The sequence below is a fragment of the Tenrec ecaudatus genome, chromosome 8, assembly GCF_050624435.1.
Source record: "Tenrec ecaudatus isolate mTenEca1 chromosome 8, mTenEca1.hap1, whole genome shotgun sequence".
Lineage (NCBI taxonomy): Eukaryota > Metazoa > Chordata > Mammalia > Afrosoricida > Tenrecidae > Tenrec > Tenrec ecaudatus.
In genome coordinates, this window is record NC_134537.1 from 120,511,080 (window position 1) to 120,522,507 (window position 11,428).

The 11,428-nt window shown below is 38.8% G+C and overlaps 1 pseudogene; it reads right to left on the reverse strand.

Moving 5' to 3' along the window:
- Positions 1–839: 839 nt before the first annotated feature.
- LOC142455795 (small nucleolar RNA SNORA70) lies at positions 840–964 on the reverse strand (annotated as a pseudogene).
- Between the last annotated feature and the right edge of the window lie 10,464 nt (positions 965–11,428).

An 11,428-nucleotide genomic window follows, 5' to 3' on the forward strand; every position in this document is an offset into this window, starting at 1 on the left:
CAGCCAGACTCAAACTCTCTCTTTATTGCTGTGTTTCTCTCACTTCCACTAACAAGTGGATCCAGGTGGTTATCTAGAAAGCATTTCAGCCTGCCCATGGACTCCCTTTAATGTTCAGTTCTAGAGAGGAGAGTTTCTTCATGGCTCTAGATTTTCCAGCCTTAAGCATAAAAACCACTACTACAAAATTTAAAAAATCCAGAGTTCCATTTTTTCCTTTCAATCTTTCAACAAACAGCCCTCTAGGCAAGTATCTTCACCTTCAAATGCCCTGAGCACTCAGAATATTGGGTAGGGCTTACCTTTTCAGTCTTCTTTGCAGGCATGTTCTAAACCCATCTAACAACCTAATTTTAATGACTGAAAACAAGTGGGTTTACAAGTTCTCTATTTCGTTTTTTCTTAGGAAGTTCAATTTTTATTTGGTGGGTACAAGTGGGGCAGTGCACAGAGCTACCAAGGCCTTTATGAATGCAAGGCCCACACTTCTCTGGGGTCCACAGTTAGGGATGTTTTTGACACCACAGTTAACCAGAATGAGGTGCTTCATAGCCACCATGTCCTCAAACTTATCCACATGAAACCTGGTGACGCCCTGTTTCTTGGAGATGTGGATCTTCTGGCACCTAGGGAACTTGAACTTGGCCCTGAGCAAGGCCTCAGTCACATGCTCCTTGACTTTGATTTGAAGCTTGGTGTGGATGGACATGATGACCTGGCCAATTTGGAGTCTAGCCACTATGCCTTGAAGCTTCCCCAAATACCTTGCATCCCAGTTTGGAGCCTAGTTTAGGGAGAGCAGAAATTAGCCAGGCCAGAGCCATCAAAAAGCAGCAAAGTGTTGTCTCCAAGGTCCCTTAGGGCAACCCATACCTAACAACAGGCTGCGTATACAACAGAGGGGGCTTGCTGTTTGCAGCCACTGCATACCAGCCCCCACAAGGAACAAGTTTTCTATTTTCATACTTTCCAATAATCATTTATATCAATCATTGTATCAAAAATAAGCAGAAGAAAAAACAGTATAAACAAAGTAGAATCAGAGCCTAAACGCAATTCTTAAAACAGTCAAGTTCAATCCTTGTCTAACTTACTTTAATCCTTATCTAAACTATTCTATTGATACTAAATATGCCTTTAGGCCTCTGGATGAATCAAGCCAGTCCCAGGCTTTCTGTCAGCCATTTTGACCTTCTGTCAGCCATTTTGACCTTCTGTCAGCCATTTTCACTAAGCAGCATGGTCTCTGAGAAATTCCAATGGCGATTTCTCTCCCTGAGCTCAAAATATATGCTAACAACATTCACTTTTTGCCATTTCAAACAGGGATAACCAAAAACAACAACCAAAGAAAAGAATCAAATCTTTAACTTTCCATATTCTTTCCAGAAAGCAACCCAGTAAACTGTATGGCCGTACTGAACCTCCGGCTAGCCAAAGAAGCACTAGCATGAGACAGGGCTCCAACAAGCTTCTGTTCTCATCGTTATGATTTGTTTCTCCAGCGCCCACTCCCGAGGTCCCATAATGTGTTAGTCCGAGTTGACTAGAGAAACAAATCTAGAGACACTCATGTGTTTAAGAACAAGCTTTATCACTGGTACAGATAAGGACTGGAAGCACAGGGAATCCAGGATAAATAAACCACTCAAGACCAATAATGAGAGTAGCCATACCAGGAGGGGAAGCAGAAGGTAAGGTAGAAAGGGGGAACTGATCACAAGGATCTACATATAATCCTCTCCCTGGGGGATGGACAACAGAAAAGTTGGTGAAGGGAGACATCGCATAGTGTAAGACACGATAAAATAATAATTTATCAATTATCAAGGGTTTGTGAGGGAGGAGAAAAATGAGAAGTTGATACTAAGGGCTCAAGTAGAAAGAAAATGTTTTGAGAATGATGAGGGCAACAAAAGTACAAATGTGCTTGACACAATGGCTGCATGTATGGATTGTGATAAGAGTTGTACGAGCTCCCAATAAAATGACTTTAAAAAAAAGATTAAAAAAATAAAAAGAGCTTTATATAAAGAATAATTGTGCATTAAGAAACATCCCAGCCCAATCCAGATCAAGTCCTTAAATCTGATATTTCCCCATATATTGATACTAGTTTATAAATTCCTCTTTAGACTCCCCTGCAGCCATGCAGTGATGCCAAACACAGGAAGAGCACAGGCCAGTAGCTGAAAGTCCAATGGATCCAGTGGTGGTGGAAGCATCTCAGCGCTGGTGTGGGTCTCCAGGTGGCTCCTCCAGCTCCTGGGCTCTAGCCTAGCTTCACATGTCTTGTCAGTAGGATGACAAAGCAGAGTGTGGGTATGGCCTCCAGTGAGCCCTTTTTATATCTGTCATATTTCCAAAGAAGGTCATCAAGTTGTGACCTGATTGACAGACTTGATGACTCCATCAATTGACAGATTATGTAACTGCCACAAGTATGTTACTCCATCTTATTGACAGTTGTTCTCTTTTTCACTGTGAATTCACTTTTACCATGTGAATATTATCAGGTGAAGAATAATATTCTGAATATGCATGGATTTTCCTTATTTTTAGACCAAACTAATTTGCAATTTAAACCTGTTATTGTCTGTATAACATACCAAATAGCTCCTTCAATGTATGTAATTAGGAGTTGAATTCTACAAATATTATATGGAAATTCTAGGAACAGGCTTTACAAAAACATGAGCTTCACAGTACTTTAAATAGGCTAGTCTATGTTGTTGGAGACTCCTTCCTATCAGCATTTTTTTTTTTATGTCTTCTTTTTCTTTAAACCTGTCTGATTTCCTAGAAACTATCTTCCAATTTCCTGCCTGTGAAGTATAAGTCTAGCTAACAGCATATTGGGAGTCACAGGGAAAAGGCCAATGTTCATTTTGTTAATGTTTATGTTTCACTCATTTCTTTTTATTTTTAAACAATTTATTGGGGCTCATACAATTCTTTTTTTCATACAATTCTTATCACAGTTCATACATATACATACATCAATTGTATAAAGCACATCTGTACAGTCTTTGCCCTAATCATTTTTTTCTCCTCTTTTCTTTTTTTACATTTTATTAGGGACTCATACAACTCTTATCACAATCCATACATATACATACATCAATTGTATAAAGCACATCCATACATTCCCTGCCCCAATCATTCTCAAGGCATTTGCTTTCCACTTAGGCCCCTTGCATCAGGTCCACTTTTTTTTCTCCTCCCTCCCCTTTCCCCCCTCCCTCATCACTCGTTTCTAATAATTGCCCACATCATCTTCTCTTTTGTTTTTGTTTTGTCATTACAGAGACCCTTGTACTGCACAGAACATCTTTTGTCTTAGATGATAAAGCAATGATAGTTGCCCAGATGGACGGATGTTACAGGGGTGATGATTGGCCAGGGAAGTTAACTACTTGCTTCATAAACCAACTTTTATGCAATTGCCACCAATTCCAGACCCTTAGGTTTCCTACTCTAACTCATGCTGCTTCTTTGCTTTCCCTGTTGCCGTCATTGGTTTCAGCATTCACAGGCCTGCTGAGCTTACTATCATTCACTCATTTACTTTCCATCTTCCAATATTTTTTTGGTTTTGGCTACTTTACTTGATAGCTTTACCCTTATGCGTTTTGTCTTAAAGAAAGCAAAACAAAACAAAACTAATTTGTATGGAGATCTGAGCAAAAGCGGAGGTCAGTTTGTATTTTAAACTGTCTTTTCAATCAGGAAATTCTTATTTTTGCAAGCTCATGAATGTAACATTATTGCAATACTATGAATGTAACCATAGTGAGTAGGAAAGAACTTCAAATGGATCACAGGAAAGTGAGGTGAGAAGATAATGGTGCGGCAAGGGTCTCCCACAGATTGAGTTCTTTCGCTTGCCCAACGAAGACTCATGGGGCAGGGAGCCAAGCTTACCATGCCAGCTACAAGCCTTTTTATAGAAATGCCTTGCAAAGGGCGGGGTGACAGGGGCCCTTTAAAAACACAGATCTCTCCGAGTCATGCAAAAGGAGATGCTTACAAGGCAGTTTAGGAAGAAGGGCATTATGTTTATTTACGATGAGAGGTACTGAAGCCTGGGATTTGGGTCTACATGGGTAGAATTTGGTAATTTGGTATGCGTGCACGAGGTGTCCAAAAATCGAGTCAACTGTAGTGGTTTCTGAGTAGGCTGTCACCACTTATTATGGGGGGATGTACATACTCTGGGCAGCTAGTTCCTGAGGTTTAACACTTGTGGTCAGATGTTCTTTGCTCTTGGGTTCAATTCCAGATCACCAGCATTTGGTCTGCTCCTGCTGCTATGATTAGTGTAAGGTGGTCCCTCGTTGAAAAGCAAGGCTGTGTAAGTAAAATGCCAACCCCCTCCTTAGAAAACTGCACTACAGAGGACAGTGCTGAAGATACAGCCCAGGGAGAGCGACAGTCGGCTTCCCGGACCACATGGCAGCAAACTAAGAGAGAGAGAGAGAGAAGCATCCTGGCCCACCAAGTTCTGAGGATGACCTTCTGATCGGAGCAACTAATGCACAGAGAGGACTGTAGGGTTGGCTCCACAAGACACAGGGGGCAGCAAATCAGGGACACAGTGTGGGGATTGTGTCCAATCTGATTCCCCCCCCCCCCAACACTTGAGGAGCAAAGCAATAAACTCCCTGAAGAATTTTGAAAATAGACTTTGGACTCGGGGTGGGGGCGGGGGGTGGGTGGGCAGCAGGGCTTGGAATTGCATCAGACCTGAATGGAAACATTCATAAGGGTCAGAAGACAGACTTGGAATGATTCATAGGCTATTTTAAAAAGCTTTTATTTTTCATGTCTATCTCTGTAAGATAGGCAGGATAAACAATCCCGAAGAGAAAACAATGGGACAGATGGTTCCAGGGGGTGGGGGGCAGGGGAGAGGAGGAAGTGGGGGAAAAGGATGGGGGAGTCATAAAAACAATCAAAGGAAAAGGGAACAGCAAGAGATCTAAAATTGATGCCAGGAGTGCATAGAATATCTGGTGAGGTTCGATCAAGAGCAATGAAGCTGAAAGAAAGAACAGAGAACCGAAAACAGGTCAAACATGATGGTGGGACAGGAGGAAAGTAAAAGAAAATAGAGGAAGTAGGAGGCAAAAGACATTTATAGAGTTATAAACGTAGGCATGTACATATGTAAATATATTAGGTGTATATACATATATCTATAAGTTGCATATTAAGGTAATAGGCATTGGGCCTCTACTCAGATCCTCTCTCAATGCAAGAACACTTTGTTCTAATAACCTGGCATTCTGTGATGCTCACCTTTACAACACAATCATCTCTGAAGACAAAATGGATGCATAAACTAATGTGGTGAGAAAAGCTGATGGTGCCTAGCTATTATAAGATATAGTGTCTGGGGTCTTAAAGGCTTGAAGTTAAACAATTGGCCATCTAGCAGGGAAGCAACAAAACCCACATGGAAGAAGCACATCAACCCATATAATCACAAGGTGTCAATGGGATCAGGTATCAGGCATCTGAAGACCCCAACAAATAACCATTTTGATGTGAATGATGGGGGTCAGAATGGAGACCCAAAGCACATCTGTAGATGATTTGACATCCCCTCACAGAAGGGTCACAAGGAAGGGATGAGCGAGCCATCGTGCAGTAAAGCACCAACTAAACACACATTCCTCAAATTCTTTAATGCTTCTGTCTCCCCACTCACTATCATGACCCCAGTCCTATCTTACAAATGTGGCTAGACAAGAAGCTCTTGATACACAGAATCCAGGACACATAAACACCTCAGGACCAATAATGAGAGTAGTGATAGCATGAGGGTAGGGGGAAGGTGGCGAGAGAAGGGGGAGTGAGGGGAAACTGATTGAAGTAATTGATGTACGACACCACCTCCACCACTCCCCCACCTCCCCGCTGATGAACAACAGAAACATGGAGGAAGGGAGACAGCAGACAGTATAAAATATGAAAATAAAAATAATTTATAAATTTATCAAGGATTCATGAGGGTGAGATGATGAAAGAGGGAGTGGAAAACAGATACCAAGGGCTCAAGTAGAAAAAAAACAATCTGGAGATGATAATGACAACATATGTACAAATTTACTTGATACAATTGATGTGTAGAATGTTATAAGAGCTGTAAGAGCCCCCAATAAAATGATTTATTAAAAAAATGAGTTACAGTCTCAGAAATTCACAGGCACAGTTCTACCCTGGCTATGAAATCAATCAATCAATCAATCAACCAATCAATTAATCAATAATCATTCAATCAAATGCATGATTCTGACAGGTGAGAAAAATACATCCTTATGGGATGAAAAGAAAACGGAAATGACAGAGGTTATTGTAATATACCATAAGTTAAAATGTTAACTGGATGTGGGTTTTGATTGATCCCATATGTCTTGACTTGGGGAAGTTCTTCAAAGTCTTATGAACTTGAAAAATGGGGGTGGAAGAATCAAGTTTTTTTCCTAACCTGTCTCAATGGTATTTTTCTATGAACTTTTAAAAACAACTTTGTACTAAAATATACTTTAAAAACTGTTAACATTACTTTTCCTGCATATATATAATAAATATCAGTGCCAGTTTACATATAAAATTATTTAAATATATTATATAGATTATGTATAACATAACTGTACAGTGTATGAAGTAATGCTATTATATATAAGCATGGATAAAAGTATATATTTAAATAAGTCAGTACAAATTGTATAGCCCACTTTACATTTAAAAATCATATTATGACTATTGATTCATGAAATAAAATATTAATTGGCACATAATTTTAATTGCTACATAATATTGTAAGTGAACCTGGTTTACTTAATGCCTTTATTTTTAGACTCTGAATTTGTTTTCTGAATTTAGTTTGTTGTCATATGGTTGTCTGGCTCTCACCTCCGCTTTTCTTCACGAGTGGCACACGTGACTTTGATCACATTCCCACCATAAAGTGGGACCTCTGCTTATTCACCAGGGAGTCTCACTAAATCAGCTCTGGAAAGTCCTTCAAAAAGGCTCAAGAAAATCCTTCCTGAGAAACAGAGGAGTGGCTGTCGGAACCCCTCGCTGTGGGTAGTTGCTGCTATTGCTCCTGCTGCACAGCGTGTACGTGTGTACTTTGGTTGGAAAGAGCAATACAGATTCCTTCGCTGTCAGACTCCCCTGGGCCACCCAGCATGCACAGGGATTTCCCTCTCCAAGGGGAAAGGTGGGTATGATGAGTGTTGTGTAATATCAGATAACATGACGTTCCTATAGCACACAAATAGACATTTACTCTCCCAGAACAGCTATTGAGTGTGAGGCTGAATCACTCATTAATGTAAGCCATTTATCCATAGGCTGACTTTCCCACTTTGCTTCATTGGCCTTCACTGAATTCTAAATGTACAGTGGCAGGAGGTGTGTGGAATGTGGGCACCGTGAAGGCACACTGTCAGAGAGTGACAGCCGAGTTATCGTCTGTAAATTTTTTATGCAGTATTTTGGCTGAAATTTATTTGTTTTAAATAAAACATATTTCTGGAGTTAGTTATAACAACAAAAACCATTTTTGTAAGCTCAATTTACATGTATCATTCTATTTACAGAGCTAAATCTCTATGCTAATTTACTTTTTGAAACTTCTAATGAGACCTGGTGGAGTCGTGGGTTATGTGTTGGGTGGATAACCACAATATCAGCAGTTCAAAACCATCAGCTCCTCTGTGGGATAAATATGAGGTTCGCTGCTCCCATGAAGTATGACATTATTAGAAAATCACAGGGGCACTTCTACTTAGTCCTATGGGATCACTAGGAATCAGAAGAGCTTTGATGCCAGTGAATAATATACCCGTCAGAAATGCCATTAGTTGATTACCACAATGCTGAGTGTGTGTGTGTATGTTTGCATGTGTGTGTGTGTATGTTTTTTTTTCTGACATTGCAATCATGCACTGTTATTTTCCTTCCAGCTGGTGTTTGTGGAAAAAACATTCTTTTTTCTTTGTATTGTCAATGGGTGAAGGTTTGCAGAATACATTAGTGTTCCATTCAACAAACCATGTCCATTTTCCTTCATCTCATTGACTGCCATTCCATCATGAACCAACACGTCCTACTTCCTCCCCGTGCTGTTTCCATCCTTCCTCTTTCCTACCTCTTCTGAAATGCATCCTTGGGTAAACACGACCTTTGGAACTCAAACAGTTGATTGTTTTAAGGTGTTTACACTTTCTTACTGCCATTGTTCCCCGCTGTAGACTGGTCTGTTGTTGGGCTAAATTTGCAAAGGGTGCCTTACTTTCCAGACCAGAATGGCAGTTAGGGCCATAGTCCCTGGTTTCCATTAGACTCTACTGAATCAGTAAGCCTAGTTTATAAAAAATATTTTTGAGCTTTGTTATGCTTTTTCTTCCACTCTATCTAGTACCTTCTCTTGTAAACCCTTTCAGAATTGCCTTTTTAAAAAAGTTGCTGATTTTGAGAGGGGTGGGCGAAGGGAGATGTCGGACAGGGCAAGATATGACAAATAATAAGTTATAAATTATCAAGGGCTCATGAGGGAGGGGAAAAATGAGTAACGAATGCTAGGTACTTCTGTGGAGAGCAAATGTTTTGAGAATGATGAGGGCAATGAATGTGCAAATGTGCTTTACACAGTTGATCCATGTGTGGATTGTGATAAGAGTTGTATGAGCCCCTAATAAAATGAGTTAAAAAAGAGAAAAAAAAAGTTGCTCATTTTGCCAACATTTCTGGTGTTTTATACACAATATTATGGCAATTAGTATCTGTGAACTAATATCAACCACTTCCTAAAGAATGAATAGTTAAAGAAAAAGAAAAGTTAAAAAACGTTTGCTCAGTTACTAATAATCCTGTAACGAAACTGTAGAAATATTTTTTACCAACTTTGGTGGTGATTGAAATCTAAGAACTATTATATTTCTAGCAAAATTTATCCATATAATTATTAAATAGAAAATAAAATTGATCATAAATATTACTAAGGATTCTCTATGGTCTACTATGGAAGGAGGTAATATGGGTGTGGAAATCGATACCATTATGACAACACCAGGTGACATAAAAACTAATGATGCCACTTATTCACTGGTAAGAAGACACTTGATTGTTTGAATATCATGATTTCTTCTCTCATAATACTTATGTGCTATAAAATGGCTAATATCCAATAACACACATACTCCCTTTTCATCACTGCAAACAGCAAAGAAATGATGTTCGGTAAGCGTGAATGCATTAAATTTGAACCCAAAGACCTGTATTTTAAGTTAAATGTTTTTTAAATTATAGCTCAAGGTCAAGTCATTTAATAAGATTCAAATGGCTTCATTCTTTTCCTGTAAAAATAACAAAAGTACCTTCATTCTTTATCATCAAAAGATTGATGTGGTTAGGCACCATCAAGTCAGTCAGGACTCAGAGCAACCTGGAGACAAGAGAAGAAACCACTGTCCTGCCCCGAATTAGCCTCTTGATCAGCCTATTGTTGCAGCCATTTTGCCTATCCATCTTATCCAGGATTTCCCCCCTTTTCACTGCCTTTCTACTTTACCAAGTGTGAAGTCTTTTTCCAGGGACTTGTCTCTCCTGATCAGATGTCCAAAGGACAAGAGACCACGTCTCCACATTTTCGCTTGTAAGGAGTACTCTGGTGGTTCTTCTTTGTTCTTCCATCAGTGCATGGATGTGCAGTAAAATTAAATGATATAACTTCAAGCTATCTACTAAGAATTTATGGAAAGTTGAAGACGTCCAAAGTTTTGATAGGCATTATCTACTCATATCTGTAATTAAGTCAATTCCTTTGTGACCATTCCTCTTGTGTATCCTCCACATCTTCTTCAGACACAGACAAGATTGTTTAAGTATGGGTTTTGCTCTTCCTCTAGAGTCTATCTGGTGAACCCCTTGAGGGGAAGGGCTTTGTGTCTAAATTCCCAGTGTCTAGTGGAGTTCCTTATCTACCACAGCCTGTTAAAGAGTGTGAATTGAATCTTAACTTGAGAGTGCTTTGAAAGTGGCTTTATAAATAATAAAACATACTTTATAGTAATGCCTCTGCAGTTTACAAAGTTCTTTTACATACATTATTCATTTTTTATTTGATCTTCACAGCAGTCCTGTGAAAGTACATGTTAATATTCTCATTTTAAGGAGAAAACTTAAAGTAAACTAAGCTTTGGGGTAAGCAATGTAAAACTATAGCCTATGTGAACTTATAGAAAGTTGTCCCTTGGCTATTGAGTCTAGAATACAGTCATTTTAACAAAAAAAAGGCACATTTAGGACTTATTTATTCAGCAACACGGAAAGCTTAAGAATCATTTGGTATCTACTGAGCTTTAAACACCAGTTTGAGCTAATCAGAGTTATGAATAAAATAACTTGAGTGCTATTCTTCTAGAAAAAAGACAGACTTATTCTCTCATCATAATAAAATGTTTTACTATTTGTTTTTGTTTATAATTTGTGCTTTGTATACTGGTAGTTTCATCTTGATTTTCTATTCCTTTTTACCTACAATTTCTTCACCTTTCAATGATCTTCCATCTGGCCTGGAAACAGCTGACAGTACTGTTTTTAGTTCAGGATGTTTTTATAATTACATTTTCAGCCTTGAGGGAAAAATTGTATACCTCATCAAATCCTCTGGCTTTGCAAGTGAATAACATTAACAGCCTTGAATGCCACTTGCTGCTATAATAACTTCATTATGAATTAGGAAAAATAAAATTGCCTTACAACTTTTGACAATGTTGAGCTACGTTTAAATGGACACATTTGACGGTATGTGGGTGTTATTAGTGAATCAATAATATGGATTTTCCAGGGGCTCATCTTTAGTGAAAGGTCTTGACCAATCGGGTGAATATCAACTTGCTCCTGCTTATTCATGATCTATCTTCTGGGGTCAACTATTTCTCAGAGTAACAACACATTGTCATATTTATTTTTTGATAATAATATTGTGTTTGTAAATCGAGCCTTTTTAGTAATGGACATGAGCTGAGCAATTTTTTTCACACTCTGCAATGCCAGCTGCACTTTATGAAGGAGTGTAATTGGGACTAGTTTAGACAAACCTGCTAAGTAGCTTCAATGATTCTAACTTCTGGCAAATAAGCTGCCCTAACAGATAACAAACGGAAAATCTTGTTAATTTTGTTATTCCTCAAACTGTCTTCTCCTTTACAGTAGTTGTAGTTCAGATGGTTACATTTATCTCAGTCATTTTTCCTTCAGAGTGGCAGAAGGAGGACATTATTGAATATATTACAAAAAGGAATCCTGATATGGATATGAGGGGGTACCCCCTCAAAAAATGATTTTTTTTCAAGCTATGTATTTAAATTTTTTTAACAGAACAACTTTATCACCTTCAAAGTACTCT